Source organism: Pinus tabuliformis, chromosome 1_2, assembly GCF_031772625.1.
Source record: "Pinus tabuliformis cultivar Carrire ecotype Pingquan chromosome 1_2, CPIR1, whole genome shotgun sequence".
Taxonomy (NCBI): domain Eukaryota; kingdom Viridiplantae; phylum Streptophyta; class Pinopsida; order Pinales; family Pinaceae; genus Pinus; species Pinus tabuliformis.
The window spans coordinates 159000412-159023535 of NC_142298.1; the positions used below are offsets into that span (position 1 = coordinate 159000412).

The following is a 23124-nucleotide window of genomic DNA, read 5'->3' on the forward strand; positions in this document are numbered from 1 at the left end:
TAGATCAACAAATGAATTATCAACTTCTCCTACCTTAGCCTGTGGAACTAGAGTTGTTTGATGAGAGGATGACGGAGGATCACTTGGAACAACAACCTTGTCTGACACATATTTAGAAGATCTAACACCGAGGTATGTTGGGAGCGGCTCAAAATATTCTAATTCATGCGAATTTTATGAAATGTGAACAATATATTGAAATATTCATGTCAAGAACTTCCAATCAACTTCATCTTTCGGATATTCAAAACACAAATGCATAAAACGAATGTGAAAATGATGCAATGGTTCATCACGTGATTTTCACAATTCTAAAATTTTCTTTCCCAAAATTTTATGATCGAACATGTAAAAAACGCGAGATAATTCTATGAGAAGATGCTCGAAAGAGTGTATGGAGGCATTGGTCAATGTGTGACACCACTTCCTTACGTGCTCTTCGAATGTGAAGATGAAAAACCTATAAGAAACATCCTTGCATTGGATGTTGCGCTCTATGCAGAATTCAAGAAAGTGAACAATATGCTCAAGCAAGGTTGTCTCACCCTCGCCATTGAATTTAAGGGTTGACAAGTCATATACAATGCTCTCCGACACTTGTAGACTTATGTCTCTGGAAAAACATATCGGGATTATGATTGTGGAGGAAGTCATTGAATGAGTGCAGAAATTCAAAACGAACTTCAAGGGCTCAACTTTTCATCTGGCCCTCACTCTAGTGCTAGAAATGTTGACGATGTTGGACCACCAACATTCAGGGGATCTCCTCAATATAAAGTCCCAACTAGACCTCACACGATTTGGAGTAGCAATCCCAACAATGGCTGGTAATGTTATGCCTTGACTGCGGAAACGTGCAGAGGGAAGTATGATAACTTTGGGTGAGAGCAATTGTGTGACCCTGCAGAGAGTCAAGTGCGATGCATGAAGGTTCCAACACACGAAGGGAAAAGGAAGTGTGCCCCTTGGAATCTTGTAATAGTACACAACTTGAAAGGAACACACGAGCAAAATGACATCACAAGCTAAGATGCAGAATAGTCCACAAGTTAAAGTGATGAGTTAATACAACAACATGCATTCAACAAGATTCATACAAATGCAAACGAAATAGTTCATAAGCATAAGTGTAAGTTAAATAACATACATTTCAAATACAACAAGAATAGTCCTACTATATTCACAACATATGCATGAAAGCATGTTGGCTTTGATTTTATTATTACAAGCGAAAGTTCCTTTCATACATACACCATTGACGACCACTAGCCCCAATAGAGGAACATTACAGCCAAGAACGCATGCTCCTCCAAAGAAGTATACTCGCTCTACACTATGGAGAAACCAAGGCTCTTCACAAAACTCCCAAGCTCTTTCTAAACCTAAGCATAGCCAAAAGATTGGCTCCCAAAATCCCTTTACATGAGTTATGAGGTTCTATTTATAACAAGATTGTAAGACCCTAAATTTCATAAAATATACCCATAATTTTTTAATGAACTCAGATAGTTACTATTACCAGAATACAAAATCTATCTTAACAAATATAACAAAACCCGTAATTTGCCCTAAATTTATCATTAACTAGACATTGAATTTGAAAATAAAGTGTAGACGAATACCTGGAAATTAGTTTGAAGATGTTTCCTATTTTTCTCTAGTTACCAAAGAACAAAACCTCCCACCAAAAACTGGGCACAACCTTGGTACCGAGCTCCCAAATTACTTTAAATTCAAAGTAATTTGGCCCCTGTGCCCAAAAGTTTCAAGAATAATTACTCAAATCTTCAGTTTTGAATTCCAATCCTTCAACTTCGAATTCTAATCTTCAATTCAGAATTTCAGTGTTCCATTCCCCTCTCCTTCCCCTACAATTCTCCAAGTACTTGCATAAATAGTTTTTTCAAGAGGTCCCCGCCTTCTTCCACCGCTCTCGACATATTAGATTTAGGGAGTCATAGTATTACGCTTTGCTGGAACGGTACGAATCATAGATATTATTATGCTTCCTTTTTACTTTTAAATTTTAATTATATGTACATTTACATTAATATGTTTGTAATGTGTATTTTATAAACTTTAATTATAATATTTGAATAAAATTATATATATATATATATATATATATATATATATATATTAATTATTAACTTATAACTTTAATATTATTATTATTATGGTGGAGAATATTAATTTTATTCATTAATCTTATACTTAAGAAATATTTATTATGCATATTCTAAGTGTCAATTTTTTTATAGATATTATCTCATTTCTTAATTATTTTAGGTACTCAAACCTTTTATTATTTATTTAAACATTTTTCATAATTATTTGATAAATATATTAGTGCAAGGTATGCAATGTATGCATATGTGGCTATCATATGCATACATCGTATACATGCTAATACATTTTCGCCTATAAATCGAAAATGGGTCATTACAAAGAAGGTTGACTCTTCCACTCCCCTTTGTGACCTTTGGACTATCCTCATGACTCTTCAACTTCTTTACAAAATGTCATATTAGATTATATGATGACTCTTCATATTCCAATATTGGCACTTAGAATTTCACTTACAACATAATTACAAATAATTTTACATTTTACACTCATACCTAAAGAGGACAAAATAGGGTAGAGAAAACTTGACAACCTAACAAGACAAAACACTATGATGCTTGAGTTTGGGAACACTTTAGCTCGACAAGTTCCACTTGATGCTTCTCGGTCATGTATTGATGCCAAGCTTGGTACTATGAGATGACATCCCCAAACTGCATGAGGGTGTCAAGCTGGAAGTAGACTCTAGCCTCCATAGCATCCAGGTACAATGATATGGAACCAGTCTTAATATCTTTCTCGAGCAGGAGTAACATGGTTCTGATCTAGACAAGACCACCGATGTAGTTCTGCATGTTTTGTCTGTTCAACTCTACATCCTCCTTGGCAGCAACCTGTCTCAGTTACTCTTAAGTACTCTTCAATCTCCTTCCTGATTTGTTCTTTGTATTGCAATGTCCATTCTTGCACGATGGTGATGGAAGTTTGTACATTCCTAAGAGTCTTGACAAATTCCTCACTCTGTTGTTGCAAGATATGCAAGTGGAAAATTGCCTTATGTACGGTCATGAGATCCTCATAGATGGTCTCTCAAAGTGTTGATACTTCAACATGTATCGTTGCTCTCATTTCCCCCAAGCAGACCTGTGCGAGAGCTGCATTCTACGCTGCTCCGTGGAGTTGTTCTATATATTATCAGGCAACCTGTAGATTTTGTATCAATTACTTACCCTCGGCCGTCAAATACTGAGTGTTTGATCTTGCCACACCTGCGAAGGCCAAGTTGGCTTCGGTAATAGCGTTCAGATTCCTGTTGGTGTCCGCCACTAACACCTTTTATCTAATGAATACAGGTGATGCATGACCATCCGAAAGATGCTCTCTCCAGGCTTGTACAATCCTCTTCTAAAGTTCATTATATGATAGATTGTACACATCCATTACCAGATCATCATCAAGAGGAACTATGTCCCCTTCCTCGCTCGGGGCTAAATTTGCAGCTGGAGGCGGTGGAGACTAAATGGTAACTTGTGGTGCACTGGGCATCAGGTCAACATATTCATCCTACGGTTCTGGTTACAACTCCAAGTCTGCAACTTCAATCAAGTCTTCATTCTGTTGAGCAAGCTCCTGATCCTTCATATGTTAGCTCTCCCCCTCTGTTGTTGGTTGATTTTCTCCTTGCTCTTCAACTTAAATCGATGTTATTTCTCCTCACATTGCACCTTGCCTTTCTTTTTATTCCTACTTCTGCTTCTCCTCATGTTTTTTCTTCCTTTATTATTGTTCTTCCTCGGTTATTTATTTTCTTTTTGCGCCCTCAGTTCTACTTCCTGCAAGCTCTACTTTTCTCTCTTCCTCCGCTCTGCTCTCTGTCTCCTCTACTTCCTTTGCCAAAGATTCTTGCATAAGGATTGAATTTGATTTCACTCTACAGATTTGTTCTCCCTCTATTTTGTCAATGACCTTTCTCTTTCCTAGATCTTGTACTGGATTCTTGCATTCTGCTACTCCTACTGGACTTGTTGCCATGTTACTGTTGACTCCATTTCTATAAACAGTCGAATGTCAACATATATTGACAAGTTAATTGGAACTTGCTCAACTACTTCCCCAATACTGCTTTAAGTGGTATCTCTTGAAGCAACTCTCTTTGGTGCCATGGTAACAATGATTACTGGAGAGAAATGCTTCAAAAATGTGGTACCTATGGGACAAAAAGGACACTCTTTGCAAGCAAACATTAGCTTTAGAAAATTGACTTTCAAGGCATGATCAAGCAGAAAACCGAGCATCTCATGGGAAGGATTCCACAACTTTCATTGGCAAGAAGGACTAGTTTCTTGTGGAAACTTCCCACTACGCAGTCCCAGCAGCCAGGGATGAAGCTTGTGGCTTGAGACTATGCAATGTGCAGTTGTAGCCTGGGAAGAGATTGGAAGAGACTGCGCATTGTGCAGTCTCAATGGCCAAGGTGACAGGCTGACCCCTGGAACTGTGTAGTGCATGGTTGGGGCCAGCTTGTACAATGCACTATGCAGTTCCAGAGGCAAAGCCTGTGGCTTGAGCCTTGGGATTGCACATTGCCCAATTGGGCAAGGCAAAATCTGACCAAGGGAAATACATATCTGCCCGGTGGAAGTGTGAAAAATGAGCAGAAGTGAATGATGATGTGAGCTTGAGTGCAAACTAACTAAGTGTGAATGAATTAATGTGGATCAAGTGCATAAACTGATCAAACATAAGGAAAATCAAGCATTTGAGAAGATTCGCCGCAATGACGACCATTAGTGCAAAAACAGGAAAATCGATGCGACATTTGTGAAAGGCAAGCGATAACTTGAAACAACACTTCTGCAATCTAAACAAGTTGAAATGCCAACAACCATGAAGAGAAACAATCAAAACAACACTCACACAAGAGAAATGAAAAAAAGCAACAGAAAAGGCGATAAAAGAAAAACTCACCCAGAAAAGTGACGATGACCCCGCCGAAGGTTCCTTGATATATTTGGGAATGCTAGAGATCCAAGATCGAATGCTCAAATGAGCTCTATAGGCGTCGATTAACTAGATTTGAGCAAATAAGGTTTTAAGAAGAGCATGCCTGAGATCAAGGACAAATGCGACACTTGGTGGAAACTTCTAAAAATAGCAATGTGCCATCTTCGGGAAACTAATAATAGATCCCTACTTCTTAGGGGTGCTTTTTTCCCTTTAGTTTTATTTCTTTTCCCAGGGGGAACTTTCCATGCACACTTCCGGGAAAGACTGCATAGTTCTGGGGAACTGGAAAACTTTACGACTCAATGTGCACTGCACGATTTCTGAGCTTAGGGAAGGTTGTACAGTTTATGGGCTCAGTGCTGGGATACCTTCCATGGTTGTGCAATTTTTGAGCTCAAGGCTGATTTCCAATCACGACTGCGCAATTCCTATCATCAAGAATGCTTGCCCTCAAGGATTGCACAGTTTCTGGAGGTAAGCCCAAAACTGTTGTGAGACCAAGTTGGGAGATCAACTTATGACTTAGAAAGATAAGGTAAGTGTGAAAACAAGCAAACACAAGCACAAATGAAAAAGGTAAGTCTCAATCGAAGCATGAATACTTAGATTAGTGCAAGATGAGCTCATGTGGATAAGAAGGAAGGCTTTAAAATCAAAGCAGCAGAAAAAATTTGGAGGGTGGTTGTATCCACTATAATAGAAGGCAAAGAGGAAGCAAAGATCAAGCAAGGAAGAGCAGGATCTAGAAGCTACCACAAGATTATTTGTAGGTACCGATTTGCATGTGTGATTTCCTTGCTAGATTTAGCATGCATGGTTATGCATGTGTGTTCTTAGTTCTCCTGTTGTCATGGGCATGGGTTTTTCCAGGTGTGATGGTGTTTTTCAGCTTAGCCTTTCCATTTCCATATAGCCATGGTATGGTGGGTTCTTTTGTATGTAGTTGAGCTAGATTATTGGATGGACGCGAAGATGAGTGGGGTGGTCGCATGATTATTCACAAAGCCTAGGAATCTCACGATGGGATACACGGTAAAGCCTGAATGTGAACACCTCGATTGAGCCTAGGAATCCCTTTACTAGTAATGGCAGGATACATGGTAAATATTAGTGGTGAGTACCCTTGATTGGACCTAGGAATCCCGGGATGGGATACACAGTAAAGCCTAGAGGGTGGAGACATCATAGGCCTAGGAATCCCTTAACAAGTAATGGCAGGATGCATGGTAAATCTAAGAGGTCGGGACAGACAAATTTCTCACGGTGTAGGTGGAGATATCCGGTGGCATCAATGCTTGTTTTGGCCTAGTGATCCAGTGAGGATTGTGGTAAAGCCTGGTATTGTATGGTTATTGTTTATGGCCTAGTGATCCGGTGGGGATTGCGTTAAAGCCTGGTTCTATTGTTGAGGGTGAGGTGGTGTAGCCTCGGAAAGCCCTAGGTGATTTTGGTTATAAGTCCCACATTCATGCTTGGAATATGGCATGGGGGCGATTGGTTGAGGAGAGACTTGGCTCAGCCAATATATGGTCGGGTGGAACATGGTAGTCCCATACCGGGTTGGCTTTTGCATTCATTAATAAGAGTTCCTTTCCTTGGTATTTTATGAGCAAATGTACTGGTTCATATGAGGCATTTATGGCTGATGTATCCTTGTTATTTATGTTGGTTATATGTTGGTTATGAGCATGCTTTATGACAGTGATGATGTATGGCTCTCATCATGTTTTGATTTGTAAATGAATGTACAATGAATATATGACCTAATAGATAATAATGTAGCTAATGTGATAATGCATCAATGCTTCTTAGTGATTCTCAGATAAATATGAGAACCCTATGCTCAGATTTGTTGTTAGGACCTGTATAATGCATATTTGTGACATGTTTGACGAAATCCCTATCATGGCTAGTAGGGGTCCAGTCAAGTACTTGTTAGAGTATTTGCATTTGTATCATTGTTTTGATGTCACCTTTCATTCCTGAAAGTTTCAAGGAGTCTTGTGCATTTGCCCGAGTCTTGGCCTTGAAAAAGTGGCACAAAATCTGGAGTCGCAGGCTTAGAACTAGCTGAAAAAGACCCAAGTCTCTTGCATGCCCATGCTGTGAGAGCGAATGGAGGGCCCCAATCACATGCATGACCATGTCAAGGGAGCGACCGAGGCTTTAATGTAGCAAAAAGTCAGTTTGTCTCAGGGGTTGGTCACCTGGATGGGATGGATGGCACCTGGGGGTTTGATTCCATGTGTAGCAGGTCAAATTGGTTGTGTTTTGTCGGTTCCACTTCCTTAAGGTGACCTAGGAGGTTGAATAAGATCATAGTAGCCTCTCTTCACATGTTTACCTTGACAAACCGATTAACTTGGGTAAATGTAGGAGGAGGGTGTTACACCCTCTAAGGAGTCTAGTTACCTCCCCCCTACCAATGATGCAATGGATGATGGAGTGATTTTAACACACTTCACTTGTATGTGCATGTCCCTCGTTTGACAATTGACACTCTCTAAAGTCACTTTATGGACTTAAACATGTGCACTTTTTGACATGGTCTTATTTTAATAATAACTTAGTCACCTTTGCTTAATCCATTCATCACTTATTCCTTAGCCGCCATTTCACACTCATGGAGTATTAGTCGTCCATACTCTCTTGTCTAACTTGGTCTGCAACAATGGTGTTCTTTATTAATATGCATGTGGTTTCATATTTATAAAACTAGGCTCTCTAGCATTTAAACACATAAACATAGGCACACTAGCCTAAAATACATGTACATGGGCTCATCTGTCCCAAACATGATATGTACATCACACACATATAGAGGTCACCAACCTAAACATAATATATACATCACACACATAGGGGTCATCCTAGCAGTGTTACATTACCCTCCCACTTATTCATGCACCATCCTCAGTGCATCATATACATATATATGTTCAACCAAAACTATTCAAAAAAATGAGGGTATTCCTCCATCATGGAATATTCATGTTCCTATGTGGTATCATGAGGACTAAAATGTGTCCACTCCACCTTTAAAAAGGAAACATTTCAATAAATCACCTTGACCTTCTTGTTCAAAATTCCCACTAGTTGGACCTAAAATCTCCCTCGGGCTCCACCTGAATCATATTCCAATCAATTACATGATTAATATCATGAACATGATTTAAGTAATGATATATGAAACATTATGAATATGCATGGACGCTAGTAATGGAATCATATATGCAAGTGGGCCAATCCTCTCCACAATTTCAAATGGCCCACAAAATCTAGTTGCTAACTTTGAAGAACCACTCAATTTTAATGAGCTTTTCTTTACATTCACTCTGAAGAAGACATGATCATCGACTAAAATTCCTTGTTTAGTATGTTCTTATTTGCATATATTTTATATTTAGCACCGGAAACCTTCAAATTCTGCTTGATTTTAACTACTTTCTTTGCCATTTCATTAAGCAATTTTCGCCCAACAATGGCCCTGTCCACTAGGTTGTCCTAACTCATAGGTGTGTTGAATTTTCTACCACACAATTCCTTGAATGAACTCTTCTTTAGTGATGCTTGGTACTCATTGTTATATGAAAAATCCACCAAGCGCAACTTTTCTTCCTATTTTGATGGCTTGTCCATCACATACATCCTTTGCATATCCTTAATCCCCTAACTGACCCTTTCTAGTTGCCCATATAATTTTGATGGCATGATGTACTAAAATTCAAATTGGTTCCAATTCCCTTGAATAAACCTATCCAAAAGTTTGATGTAAACTTGGGATCCTTTTTTGAAGTAATTGCCTTAGGAACACCATGTAGTGTGGACATTTCCTTCATCTAAATTTCAACAATATTTACTACCTTTTTGTTGATTTCGCTGGAATAAAATGGGTAGTCTTAGTGTGTTTATCCACCACCACCATGATGGGATCATGTTGCCTCAAAGTTTGGGGTAAATTTGTAATAAAATCAATAAAGATCATTTCCAATTTCCATCGAGGGATGGTATTGGTTTTAGTAATCTAGTTGAATGTCTATACTCAAACTTAACTTTTTGGAACTCTAAACACCTGGCTATATAATCAAACATCTGCTTTTTCATACCTAGCAAAAATTATTTTTTCTTGAGCGCTAAAATTGTTTGTTGACAAGATCCCCTCCTATAAATTGTCCTTTATTGACATTTTCTCACAATCAATCATAGACTAGGTAGAGGGGGTGGCTTGCCAAAAAATCATGCATATAATCTGTAGAAAGGGTCATCTATGAGATATTGTGAAGTGATGATGACAGACATGGTAAATTTTCATCTGTCGGGTCAATTTAAGATGATGATGACAGACTAGTGCTAGCCCATTCAAGGTTATAATCATTGATGGGCAATGCGGGGAGGACAATTCATACATCCCATCATGGAAATTACACTCATATGTACTTAAATTGTCATCATAATCACAAAATGTTATGAATTAACAACTAATATATGTTAGAATTTTGTTAGACTAATATAGATTAGAAAATGCAACCAATATATAGATTAGTTATAATAAATATAGTAGAAAATATTGGATGTGTGAGCATTGAAGCCTCCCATTGCACTAGCTAGTGCAGATCTAGTTATGTTCTTGAGCTTGTTCAACTTCAAAAAAACTGGAACAATTGTCTTCAAAACCTTTCTAACAACTTCCTTGGTGATGATAACATCACACACCACTGATTTTCCATGCCCTTCAATCCAATTCAAAGTTGTGGGTTTCTTGTCTGCACAGAAATTGCTAGAAACACTCATTAACATCCATGTCATGAAACTCATTTTGAAAGAAATCCAAAACATTCTTCACACCATTGGATACCATATTCATCCCCATAGCATCCTTAGTAAAGAAATTGGTTAAAGAATCTATGTAAATCCTTTGTTTATTTACAATGTGGCCTAATAACTTGCTATTAAAAATATCATTTGATAGGATTGAAATAAATTCTATATAATTTGTCTTTTAAATTTAAATTTAACAATATAAATACTGCAATACTATATGTTATAAGCCATTTTGATCTATGGGTGGCTATGTATTTATTGTTGAGAGAACTAGGGAAAACAAAATTAGGGCTTCTATATGCTAGACGACTGCTATATCAAATTCATGAACTATGTTGCTACTAATTATTGTCTTTCAGGCATCCACAGTCCCATGATTATACCATGAATCTATCTTTATATATCAGAGTGCCCGAGGATCCAAGGGTCCTTAAATTTCCCTCCTTCCATCATGCTTATCAAAACAGAGGATCAACTTATCCTTCTTTCTTTGGATGATGTGATCTTCCTAACTTTCCTTTGCCCAATGTTTTCATACTTGTTGCATAAGCTTGAGACTTTCCAAGATGATCAATTTCCTCTTTTGCCTTCATCCGTGATTCTTCCATTACACATTGGGACCAAAGTTCATTGAAACCGACTATTTCCTTTCTTTGAGTGTATATTGGTCACAAAGGAGTTTAATTCCAAAGGAAGTGCATTGAGAATACAAGTTGTCATTTTTGCATCAGTAATTGTTTCAACAAGAGCATGCAACTAATCTCTTAGTTGAGACATCTTCAAAAGGAATTATTGCTTTGTACAACTTGCTCCTTAGTGCAATCTTTTTTACCTAAGGTACTCACCGAATACATCTTATTCAATCTCTCATAGATTTCCTTTGCCTTATTTAGTTATGCCACAAAAGGGATAATGGTATCTTTTATTGACTCCACCAATATCATTTGAGCTCTTATCTCACCTTTCAAATATTTGTTCCATGCATCTGTGTCCTTCTTGTATGGTTCTATAACATTTCCTAGAACATAATCCATTGCATCATTTTCGATGAGGATGAGACCAATCCTCTTTTTCCATCCTTGGTAGTTGGAGGTCCGTTCGAGCTTGTTGCTCTCCTTGCAGAATGAAGACATCTTGGATGGCCAAGGGGTCCGTTTGAGCTTGTTTCTCTCCTTGCAGAATGAAGACATCTTGGATGGCCAAGGGGTCCGTTCGAGCTTGTTTCTCTCCTTGCAGAATGAAGACATATTGGATGGCCAAGGGTTAATTTCAACACTTGACTGATGTCTAGGTTGAGTTAGATTTCCTTCTTCAAGATGTTCCAAAAATTGTTCCAAATTTACTTCTTGAGATTCCTCTAGGATTGATATTTCTCCTTCAAAATTTATGAAGTGTCTTGTTCAAACAAAGAAGACTGCTCCTTCTCAAGGATGACAAATGTCCACAGGGTTTTTCCAAATATACATATATATAGAAAATGATAAGTGCCTTTTCCAAGCATGCTCATAACCGCTCTCTTCAACACATAGCCTTACTATTGCCTTCTTGAACCATGAATTGACTTGGAGCACAAATTTCATACTGTCTTCGTGACAAGTACTTAAGAATATTACATAGTGAATAGACTTCTCAATGGTAGACTTAGAAATTGTAGATCGGCTCTCTTGATTGTTCGTGCTTCAGAGAAAATATATATATATATTTGTGTGTGTGTGTGTGGTGACTGCACTCTTGTGCCACAGTGTCTCGTTTTCAAAAAATTGATCTTGCAAAGAGTATAGGGTAACTATGTCACAAGGATATATGTTTGCAAGATTTACTTTGACTGTAGATGAGATCCACCCTTCTAGAATGCCTTCAAAATTGATCTAGTTCTGCACAAAGATATAGATGAATCTCAGTCTTCTTTGAGATGAAGAGTTTGTACCTTTAACAAGAGTAGTATGCCCAAAAATACTTAGATCCTTCACTGAGTGCTATAAGGTTGAGTATCAAGCCTTTAATGTTACACGTATGCCCAGAAGATGATCAGGTCTCAAAACTCTTGTTTCAATATTCACAACCTAGAATAGGCCCACGAAAATGCCCAGAACTTTGGATTTGAGGTTATTACTATAAGTTCGACTTCATGAGATGGTGAAAGAAATATTGCTAATCAATTTCCATAAGCTCACTCCCTTTTCCAAAGGTCTCGACCTTCTTAGAGCTAATAAATTAGGCCTTTGGCCTCTTTGAAGTAGAGATCAAAAATCACACTTAGATATACACAGTTCGAAGGTCTTGACACTTAGAATAGGGATAATTATGTTGCACAAGACTTCAATATGCTTTGAGATGGGTTCAAATTTCCAATAGCTTGAGAGTAGGCCTCTTGGCACCTTAAAACAAAGCTACAATGCTCTATAACTTCTTCGCTGCCTTAAGTTATAAATATGGTGACTAGGCCTTGATAATGTGCCTAGGATTTGAGTCTAGCCTTCTTTAGGATATTGGCCTAGGAGGAATGAATTCTTTGCCAATCTTGTAGCCTCCAGTGACCTTCTACATTTCCCTTATACACACGACCTTATTTCTGATACAATGTTGAGAAAACTAGGGAAAACACAATTAGGGCTTCTTTTAAATGCTTTCTCTGATTACATTGACAATTCTTGTGATATTAGATCAGCCCATCATCATTATTATTATGTTGTGTTTATCAAGACAATGCCAAATTTTATAGGTCTTCCTATCCCAAATTCGGTGGCTTGTGAGGCTCACATTAGCTGTCTTCCTCTTGGCACATTTTTCCAGCTAAGAAAATTTGTGGGAGAGTTTTAAGGCCGATTTGACTCTCCTGAAACTAATTTGGAAGTGAGTGACTATGACAGATAGTGTGTAAGCTCTGTAGATCTACCTTTTTGGGCATGTTTATAAATCTTCGTTGGATGATTTCAATAGTCCATTTTGAGCCCTTTTTGTAGTTGTTTCGAGACACTCTTGGAGGATTTATTTAAGGTTTTTCGTGGGTTTTATAGAGATTATTACTAAGGCATTTATCTGAGCCTACTTGACCCTCCTTGTTGTAGACTCTCATGGAAAATTTTGTGACAAATATGTAGTTCAGTTTGGGCATAATCCTCACCATGAAAACTTTGCTAAGCTAAGCTACCTCTCTGTGGTTAATATATGAACTATATTCGGTGATATTTGAGCCCTACAAGGCCTAAATAAAATATTTTTTGCAGTTATTCATTGACTATGTCTGAAACTCTTGTGGACGGTGGATGGAAATAAATGAAGTTGTACTCTCTGAGGAGTATCTTCATCTAGAACTTCTCCAGTCCATAGTAATTTTTTTGTGGTAGATTTTGGTGATTAGGCACATGTTTCAGATTAGGTTCATGAAGTATCTCTTGATAGATATAAAGAAAAACATCCTTGTAAGGCAAACCACAATATTTGACATAAGCCTTAAGTTTTCGAGGCAAGACAGTTTAGTGACTAATCCTTAGAAAGATTTGTTTATTGATCCGAGGAGGTAAAGGATAAATATTAATCACCTGTCTATTGAGCTCATATTGTTGTATTGACTGAAGTAATAAAATGCTTAAAAGTAACAATGATTGAGATAAAAAAGTTGTCAAACTATATATATATAGATATAGATATCATGCACAAAATTTCGTTAAATATTCAATGCAATATGTTAGCTGTTGAATATTCAACTCTTATCGGTTGGGATAGTCGTCGGATAATCAACGCAAAACCGACGAAACGAAGCGTTAGACATATAAGCATCGGATATTCGACGCATAACCAATGAATCAAAGTGTCAAACATATGACACCCCCGCCGGACAAAATTGTTACTTGTCGAATATCCGACGCAACACCATCGAATTACGTAGTCCATACCGATGAAATGACACATCTGATATTCAAAACTCTCGTTGAACTAATTTAATGTAATGTCTATTATCCAACGCTGAAATATTGAACGAGCTTCTCCATACCAACCGAAGGAAGCATCGAAGAGATAACACTCTCGTTGCACAATCTAGGTAGACAATTGACTATACGACGTCACAACACCAAATTTTCCCATCAGACTAAACTGACAAATTATCGAATATCCGACAAAAAAATGTTATAATTTTGCAAGTCAGGGGCGATAGAACATAACGCAGGTCCCATCGGATATTTGATGCATGTGTGCCTCCCTACCGACGTTTTGTGCATAAGATATCCGATGAATTACAGCGTCGCAAAACCGACTTTGAAGCGTCGGTTTTTCAATGATAATTTCGGGCATTTTTTGTGTCGGATAATCAACGCCTGTCGAATATCCGACATTAACTAAAGTGTCGACTATTTGACGCAATGCCAACGACGAGTTGCTGAGCTACAATGTGTCGAATAGATGACGCCAATAAGTTGCATATCTGACGAATCATCGTCGGATTTTGGCCCCATTTGTACTAGTATCTGAATCCTAGTGATAGTCCCACTAACTCACTACCTCAACTTCTACCTCCTATTTATCCTAGATATTTTTGGATGTGTCTATTCATTGAATATCCTCTTTGAAGAATCAATACAAAAATGAGTGCGCGACCATTTGGAGAACCCCTAGCACTGCTACCAGACCTCCAATTAGCTCTATGACAAGTCATTACTGCAACTAGAAGAAAGAGATGAAACATAGGAAGGGTCGAGCGAACCTCATAACAAGAAGGTCTAAGATGAGAGGAAGGAAATAGGGAATGAAAGTCTAAGAACAAAAAAAAAACTAGCTAGAAAGTTATAGTGGAGCTAGAATTGAAATTCATAAAGGGGAGTGAAAGAACTATAATTGAACTCGGAGAAATCCACAGATAAAAAGCATGCAACTAATAGAAAAGAGAGTATAGTGAGGTAGCTTTCACGAGAGGGAGATATCCATCATGAAACCAAACTTGAACCAATCGAGTACTTGTTAGGAGCAAGTGGACATCTAGGCAAAAATATAGTCATGTGCAGAGGAGAAATGGGTTTAATGACCATGATGTCACACACTATGAGGACATAGCTTCTCATAACATGTAATTAGAGGTTGCGAGCATGTCAACCTCATTCATTGATATAGGTGGATATCAGTGGTCACTGTAGAAATTTTGAATAATTTAACACATATTCAACAGAGATTATCCTGATCATGTACTATTGCGGAATACATACACAATACATAAGCTCCTCTACGTTGATCATCAATATAACAGCATCAATAACAATAAAACATCAAGAACATTCACACATTAACATAGTATGTAACCCGGGGAAAGCATCTCGCTAAAAACCCCACACTATCTGTATATTAATGATTGAGAACATGTAACATTACAAAGTACAATGCTTATCACAAACAATCCAGTACCAGCTCCACCTGTTACACACAATATAGCTCAGATATGATCTCCAAATCTATTCCATTGCTTGCCTGCCTCTCCAGCTCAATACCTGCTCAAGAACTGATGAGAATGGTTTACCAAACTCGTATTTCACCTGCAAAGAATCACTCACACTGTGTTGGACGTGATCACAGGCTACAATTCTTGGCATTGTCCAATTCATTGGCATTCTCAATCCCTCTGATTGTGCAAATCATCATGCACAGCTATAGTCACAACTGATAGCAATCTGATCCTCTAACACCTATCCCTACTGAACTGAACATGCACTGGCATGCAACTGAGTTAACTAATGTATTCTATAGTTGCATTATGAGTTAATAACTTGTGAATTAATTAATAACTAATTCACCCAACTCATCTCTAGTCTATTTGCCAGTTAGACTAAATGTTTAACAAAGCTAAACTGAACACAACTCCATCAACTGCACCTCCAGTCCACTAAACTCAACTCACTTGAGTTCTAACTGAAGTCCTGAATGCAAATATTAGTCATCCCATAGGTAACCACGTATTTCCTTCTGGGATCTGCATGTACCACATCCGTAGCTCATCCTGAAGTGCTCCAAGAGAATAAGATCAAGTTTATAGTCCAAATATTATTATGAGACAATAATATTTGGCTTTTCTATTTTTGACAACCAGTCTAAAAATAGACTTTGATCACTCATACTGTGATCACTCATACTGTGGTCACCCATACTGTGATCATCCCTACTGGGATCAAAAATAGAACTTGCGCCATAATTTGCCTGCGGGCCCACTTAGTGAAGGCGACTTTTTTCACTAAGCTCCATCATCTTGTTGCATACTCAACAAGCATTTCTTGTTGCACATTTTTCAACAGTCACCTACCTCTTCCACTATCTCAACGATTCTATATCTTATTGGAAGTTATTTATGTGATTTTTGGGTCCCAAACTTCTAAGACCATTTTTAGGCCCTAAATGATGTTTTTTGGCAATTTGAGGGGCTAGGGTTGCGTTAATAACAAATTGTAGTCCTCAGATAGTTCTTTCCAACAAGTTATCATGCACCCCAAACATATATTGTATGCAATAGTTGTGCCACTGGGAAGTTGATGTACCGAGTAACCACCTCGGGGCCCATAAACCTTTTGATGTTTCATCTTCTAAGGTTAGGTTTTTGAACCTCTAGGGTTCTTAATGTTGAAAAGTCATTCTTTCGGCCTCTTGTAATAACTTTTGCAAATGTGTAAAGTCATCACATCTCTCCAATGTGTGTTTTACAGTAGTTGATATTTCATTTATTAATAGAAGTTGATTTTCCCCATATATGTGAAGCGACAACAAGCCTACCGGTCACCTATTCACCCATACCACCCATATGAGGAAACTATTTTATTACATTGAATTTAACAGGAGATTTTTATTCCCTGTATGGGATGCAATGGGACATGCCAGGTAAAATGGTGCATTATTCGTAATAACAAATATCTTTAGACCCAAATGCATAAAAATATCATTAGAGACATTTTTAATGGTTTCAAACGAAAGAAAATGTATATCCCCTTAAAGATTTCAATGGTAGTCATTATACACTGAAGGGTCAAATCATTTTTAAATACAATATACGTTTCAGTCTATACCAAATAGTTTTGGATCCTTACATTTTTATGGTTTTTTATTAATTTTTATATTTTAGATAAAATATATTTAATTTGTTTAATTTAGTTATTTCTCATAAATAATTTTATTTTTTGAATTTAGTATAAGTTATCAATAATTTATGGATTTCAACAATTATTTTACTAAGAGTAAATGTCATAATGTAAGAATTGCACATAGGTAGGAGAGTAAGTTCAATATAGACTTTTCATTGTGGCTTATTTTTACGCCGTAAGGCGTTCCCTCTGAGAGGAACTCCCCTCCATGCCGCGGTGTCTCATTATGGGCCCTTAGATCGATTGTTAGACGATGGAATAAACTCCAACCATTAGATTATCTGCCTTTTTAGAAACGAAGCGTCAGCGAAGAGAGGCCAAGCGATGGATGAGAGAGGACAGCAATCTGAGGCGCCTCGATCCCCTTCGATCTGAACATCAGGGAGCTCTATGAAGCGGATCATGTCCCTTGACGAAGATGGCAGGGTGTGGTGAGGAGAATACCGGCTCAGGGCGAGTCATTTCTCTGCATCTTCATCAGCTTCTGGCTCTTCTGTTTCATCTTCTGCATTGCCGCCCTTAGCTTCACCCTTCAGGTCTGCATGGGCAGGTTATGGAAAGACAGGTGGCCTGCGGCTTTCATCGTCTCTCCAAGACTTCTCAACATACCGCAAGGTTGGTTCTGAAGAAGGGGATTTAGCCTTGAGCGGTGCTGGTATTCTTCGAACAAAACCTTCATCGATAAGGGAGGGCACAGGAGGAGGCACTAGCTTTTCAAAGGAGAAGGGCCGACCTTCAACACCATTGAGAAAACAATGCTGGTTAAAGGTGGCTGTTGGGTTTTTACTTCTCTTAATGCTTTTAATTCTGATCATTGCGGGATTTGGTTGGTTAAAATCTTATCGGAGTACAGAGGCATCACATTTTTCTATAGTTTTGGACTGTGGGAGCACTGGTACCCGAGTTTATGTGTATGAGTGGGTGCGGAATGATGGCAAGCATCAAGGGAGTCTTCCAATGGTGCTGCGCCCATTTCCTGAAGGTACTGATGGCAAGTCAAGACAACAGAATGGTCGAGCTTATCATCGCATGGAAACTGAACCTGGTTTTGATAAACTTTTACACAATGAATCAGGGTTGAGGTCAGCCATGGAACCACTGCTCCAGTGGGCTGAAAAGCAAATACCGGCTCATGCTCATAAAAATAGCCCTCTTTTCCTTTTGGCCACAGCAGGGCTTCGCAGGATGCCAAGTTCAGATTCAGAATGGATCCTGGACAAGGCATGGTCAATTCTAGAAGAATCTCCATTTATGTGTCGAAGAAACTGGGTTAGGATAATTACTGGGGTAGAAGAGGCTTACTATGGATGGGTAGCTCTTAATTATATGATGGGTAGATTGCAGAATATGCCGATTCTGGAGACGTTTGGTGCACTTGACTTAGGGGGTTCCTCATTACAGGTGACATTTGAATCTAAATATGGCTTGAATCTGACCATTGGAACAATGGAACGCCATCTAAATGCATATTCTCTTACAGGTTATGGCCTAAATGATGCCTTTGAAAAGTTCGTTGTACTTCTACTCAGAAAAAATTTAAAAACTGACAGTGGGAAATTCTCTGGTGGTCAGTTGCATCTCAATCATCCTTGCATACATGCTGGTTATAGACAGCAATACTCATGTTCTCAGTGTTCTTTCTTACTCCAGAATGGAAGTCCTCTGGTTGGTGGAAGAGACATAAGTAAAGAAGAATCTCGAGTAGGGCTTGAGTTGATTGGTGAGCCCAACTGGGAAGAATGTGAAGCTCTAGCGAAATCAACCATAAATGCCTCTGAATGGTCACATTCGGGGGCAGGGACAGACTGCAAACAACATCCTTGTGCTATCAGTGATCAGCAGCAACAATCTCAAGGGCAATTCTATGCTATGTCAGGTTTCTTTGTTGTGTTCAAGTTTTTTAATCTATCTGCTGCTGCTTCATTTAATGATGTTCTAGAGAAGGGTCGGGAGTTCTGCACTAAAACTTGGCAAGATGCTGAGCGGAGTGTTGTTCCACAGCCTTTTATAGAACAATATTGTTTTCGTGCTCCATATATAGTATCACTCCTGAGAGATGGTTTGCAATTGAAGGAGCAACAAGTAGTTGTGGGGTCTGGTAGCATTACTTGGACTTTAGGTGCTGCATTGTTCCATCGGTAATGGAGTTTCTCCAAGTCGTTCTGGTAAGCTCTGTAACTGAAACTTTAAATTATTCATCTTCAACAGTTTTTTGGCCATTTTGATTAAATTCTTCCAGATCCATCACAGTGAGTTTTTTGAGTTGACATTTTGATCCAGCCAGAGTGGCTCACCATCAGGACTCAAAAAACACTTGCTGGCTCGAAGCCTCCAAATATCAACTCAAAAAACTCAGTGTGATGGATCCAAAAAAAATAATCAAAGTTATTCACATCACAGAAGCCTTAACTCAGAAAAAACTTATTTTACCAATTGAATAATCTTGATTGATCATTTTTCTTTTCCTTCACTCACTTGACAATCTGCCTCTATATGTTTGTGTTTATGTTGCCTTTTAATTCTCTTTTCTTTCAGAGGCTATGCATTTATTACTCTTCGCTGCATCTTATGCTTATGTCAAGTTTTTAACCTCCGTGGTTACAGAAATGTTGATTCCCCTGCTTTTTCCACAAGTCCGCTGCATATGTTTGCATAAAATTTTCACTTAAGTTTCTTATTGAATTTACAAGTGTTTGTTGCTTGAGTGCCATGCTTGGTTGTCTTTGGTTTGCCAAAGGTTTTGAGAAGATTAATACGATTAGTTTGGACTATTAGCAATAGTTTATAATTTCTGTAACTATACTCATGATGATGATTTGTTCCATGAAAAAATAACACACAACAAAGGATCTGTACATGTGAACCTGTAGTATGTGGAATAAAGTCAGCTCACTCCCGTTGAGGATGTCAATTAATTTTCTCATGTTCCACTAATCTCAACAAGGGTAAAACCACAGAAGAGGCATCCTCAGGTCATGAGCTGTTCAAGACTAAAAGCTCATGGGCTCTTGATATGTTTGGCTATTGCTGTTCCACATTTTTCATTTTTGTGATTACTACACAATTAAATGCAGAACAGGTTTAAAGTCTATGAAGTGTTTCAGATGATTGGGAACACCTATGGCAGTATTGTGTGGAAAATGGGTATATTATAATGTGGCATTGTGGCTGCATCTAATGTTTCCTCATAATCAGGTTTCTGGGATTCCAAGTGAGCTGAGGTGCCTCCCTTCCTGGATGCTTTGTTCACAAGAATGAAACCAAGTGCCTTTGATGCACCATTTGCGTGAGTCAAGAACTGTGGATATGAAGAATGGGATACTCGATGACATTCTACATGATATCGTTGACGTTGTTGGATTATGCCAAACAGTCAAAGTGGACAATGAAACATTTGGAGATTCCATGAATTTCAAAAAGCATGCCTTCCTTAAAGCAAATATAAAAGATTTAACACTGTACACAGGATACTTCCCAAAGCTTGTTTAATTATAAAACACATATATTTCTCAAATGTAGAAGTCATACCATTTGTGTGTTCCTTAATAAACCTTATAATAGAGTTTATAGAGCTGATCTTTTCTACGGACGAGATAGTCATTTAGGAAAAGAGGCTAACTTGAATTTGAAATGTTGTGTGGTCATTAGTATGTGTCGTAACTATGTTAAAGAAGCGACCAAATTGAAGAAACAGCAACTGCAAGTGTATTTCCCTGGAGGTACCTTGTAGTACTGAGAAATTATTAATGATATGTTTTTCACCCCTTGTTTTTAATATGCAAACAGGAATCTAGCAATTAGTTATTTCGTTTTTTCTATTCAAGACCAGATCCATAGTGCCTAAATTTGCTACTGGGCAGCGGGCTAACCTGCATAGCCATGACTCTTTTCAGCATCTGGTCACAAAGGAGTGTCCTCTCTAGTTCTGTTTTCACACCAACACGTTTCTTGGCAAGTGCCTTAGGGCATCTTAGTTGACCCTTGTTTCTGGTCATATGCTCAGGATTCTTTCCTTGTTCCCTGCTTGTGAAATGTGTCAAAAAGATCTGAGCTATAACATCAATTGTAACATTGCAGATCATGCTTGTCACTATTTTTTTTATGCTCCTCTTCATTGGCCACTGATCCATGGCAATGCATTCCTTTTCTGATGAGTGACATTCAGAAGAAGTTTTTAACATTAGAATAGTTTGATTCCAATTTTGGTTATAATTTAATACAATGCATACTTCTTCGATCCTGGAAATTGAGAGAAAATTTTACATGCAAGAGATATCGAAGACAGTGCACCTTCGTAGGTAGTTAATCCAGGGGATAACCATCAACATGGTGACAAACTCAAGTTGAATGTGTTTCCCGTGTGATCTAGGCTTAACTTTCCCCAACCTCTTACATGCTCATTATTTGCTTATCATTTCCTTTTTTCTCCAAAGGCATTGCTCTAAGTTACTCTTGACAAACGGAGTTATACGGGGAAGTTGTTCATATCATGGACAGAATTAGCAAGGATCGAATAGAAGTTCACCACTTTTGCATCTCTCCAAAAGCTTTAGCTTTGTTTACACATACTGTAAACACGGATACGTTTTGGATCTGATTGGATTTCTTTTTTTATGGGCTTGGTTCTGATGCAACTGACATTTATTTACAATGAGGAAATTCATCTCTTCTTTTCCATTTTCCTAAAGTTGTTTGAACTCATTTCCAGAATTGCTAACTGGTGTGGTTGAAGCTACTATAGAAAACTAAAAAAGGATCAAATAAGGCAATTCTAGGGGATGGGCTGACATCCCTTGTAGGAGGTAGGCTGCATGTTCTACTCTTCTCATGTATTATCATTGAACTGAAATTTAAGTCCAGGACTACAGTTTGTAGATCTGTTTCTATTGTCTTTGGTGCTTTGATCCTTCAACTAGTTTCCCCCATTTTATTCTGTCTCATGTGTTGTGAAACTGCCTTCCCTATAAGTGGTTCGGGGGAGAAGCTTTGCTTCTTTTAATAACATGCTCAGTCTACTAATCCTGATTGGATGGGATAGAAATTCATGTGGTCGCCATTAAGATTTCTATTGTTTAGTTTTACTTTACAAGAAGGATTTTGTATTTACTTTATTGATCTCATCACAGGAAACCTTCCAAATTCATTTGTCATGTAATTCTAATAATGTTGTTTATTCTTCCTTGAAATGAAATTAAAACAGTTATGAATCATGATGTTGCAAATTGTATATGATTTTTGTCTGTGTTTTCCCAAGCATCATATTCTGTAATGTAACTGGAATTATTTTTCTTCATTATTTTCAGGGGATGGAAGAGCAAAGATACCACTTAGCCCTTCAAATTCAGGGTGTCAGCAACCATTTGGACTTGCGCAAAGCCTTGCGGGTGGAAGTGTGCAACATGCTGATTCTCTCAAGCACCAGTCAACTGTGTCAGTTGGATTGTGTTTTCCAAGCAATTTGGGGCAAATACAAACTGATACTGGACCCTTGTGGACGCCTCACAGAGGTCAAATGCGGTTGCAGAGTCGACGATCACAATCAAGAGAAGATCTCAGTTTATCAGTTTTAGAGAGCCATGTCGTCAAGTTGTGATGGCTAGAAGCTGTATATAGATTTTAGAGAAAGGCTGTGCTTTTCTCAAAAGTGTACATTACAGGAGAATCTGGAATATCAACTTGTTAAGCGAGTGTAGCTTTATGCAGCATCTCTCGGCTGGTTCTTTATGTATTGAGGGGAGATCCCTACAGCACAACTGAAATATATACTAAAATATTGCGAATTGTATTTTTGGTCTCTCCACATTTTGGCGGATGGTTGGATCTTGTTAATTTTATCTGTAATGTTAGCATATTCATCTCGCTTAGCGTCTTTGATGGATATTTGTAACATAAATGCATTTTAAATTTTTTCAACTTCAGGTCGCTGACAGCCAAATGTCATATTATAGAGTTATCATTTTATTCTTTTTGGAAATTTCGAAATCTCTTGGGACCCGTGTTGTTTCCTGGCAGTGTAAAGTTTCTTTACTTTTCAGAGGTTAAAAGGAAGCTTCTGAACACAGTTCATTGGCAGTTCATTCATGTGTTATCTTTAATAGTCAAACTCCAAGTTCATAGG

General features: G+C 38.1%; 1 pseudogene across 1 annotated transcript; it reads left to right on the forward strand.

Moving 5' to 3' along the window:
- The first annotated feature begins 378 nt into the window (after positions 1-378).
- Positions 379-22791, forward strand: LOC149204988 (putative apyrase 7 pseudogene; annotated as a pseudogene). The gene is made up of 3 exons (XR_016253024.1): positions 379-535; positions 17446-19171; positions 22310-22791. The product of XR_016253024.1 is annotated as a putative apyrase 7 pseudogene (transcript).
- The last annotated feature ends 333 nt before the right edge of the window (positions 22792-23124 follow it).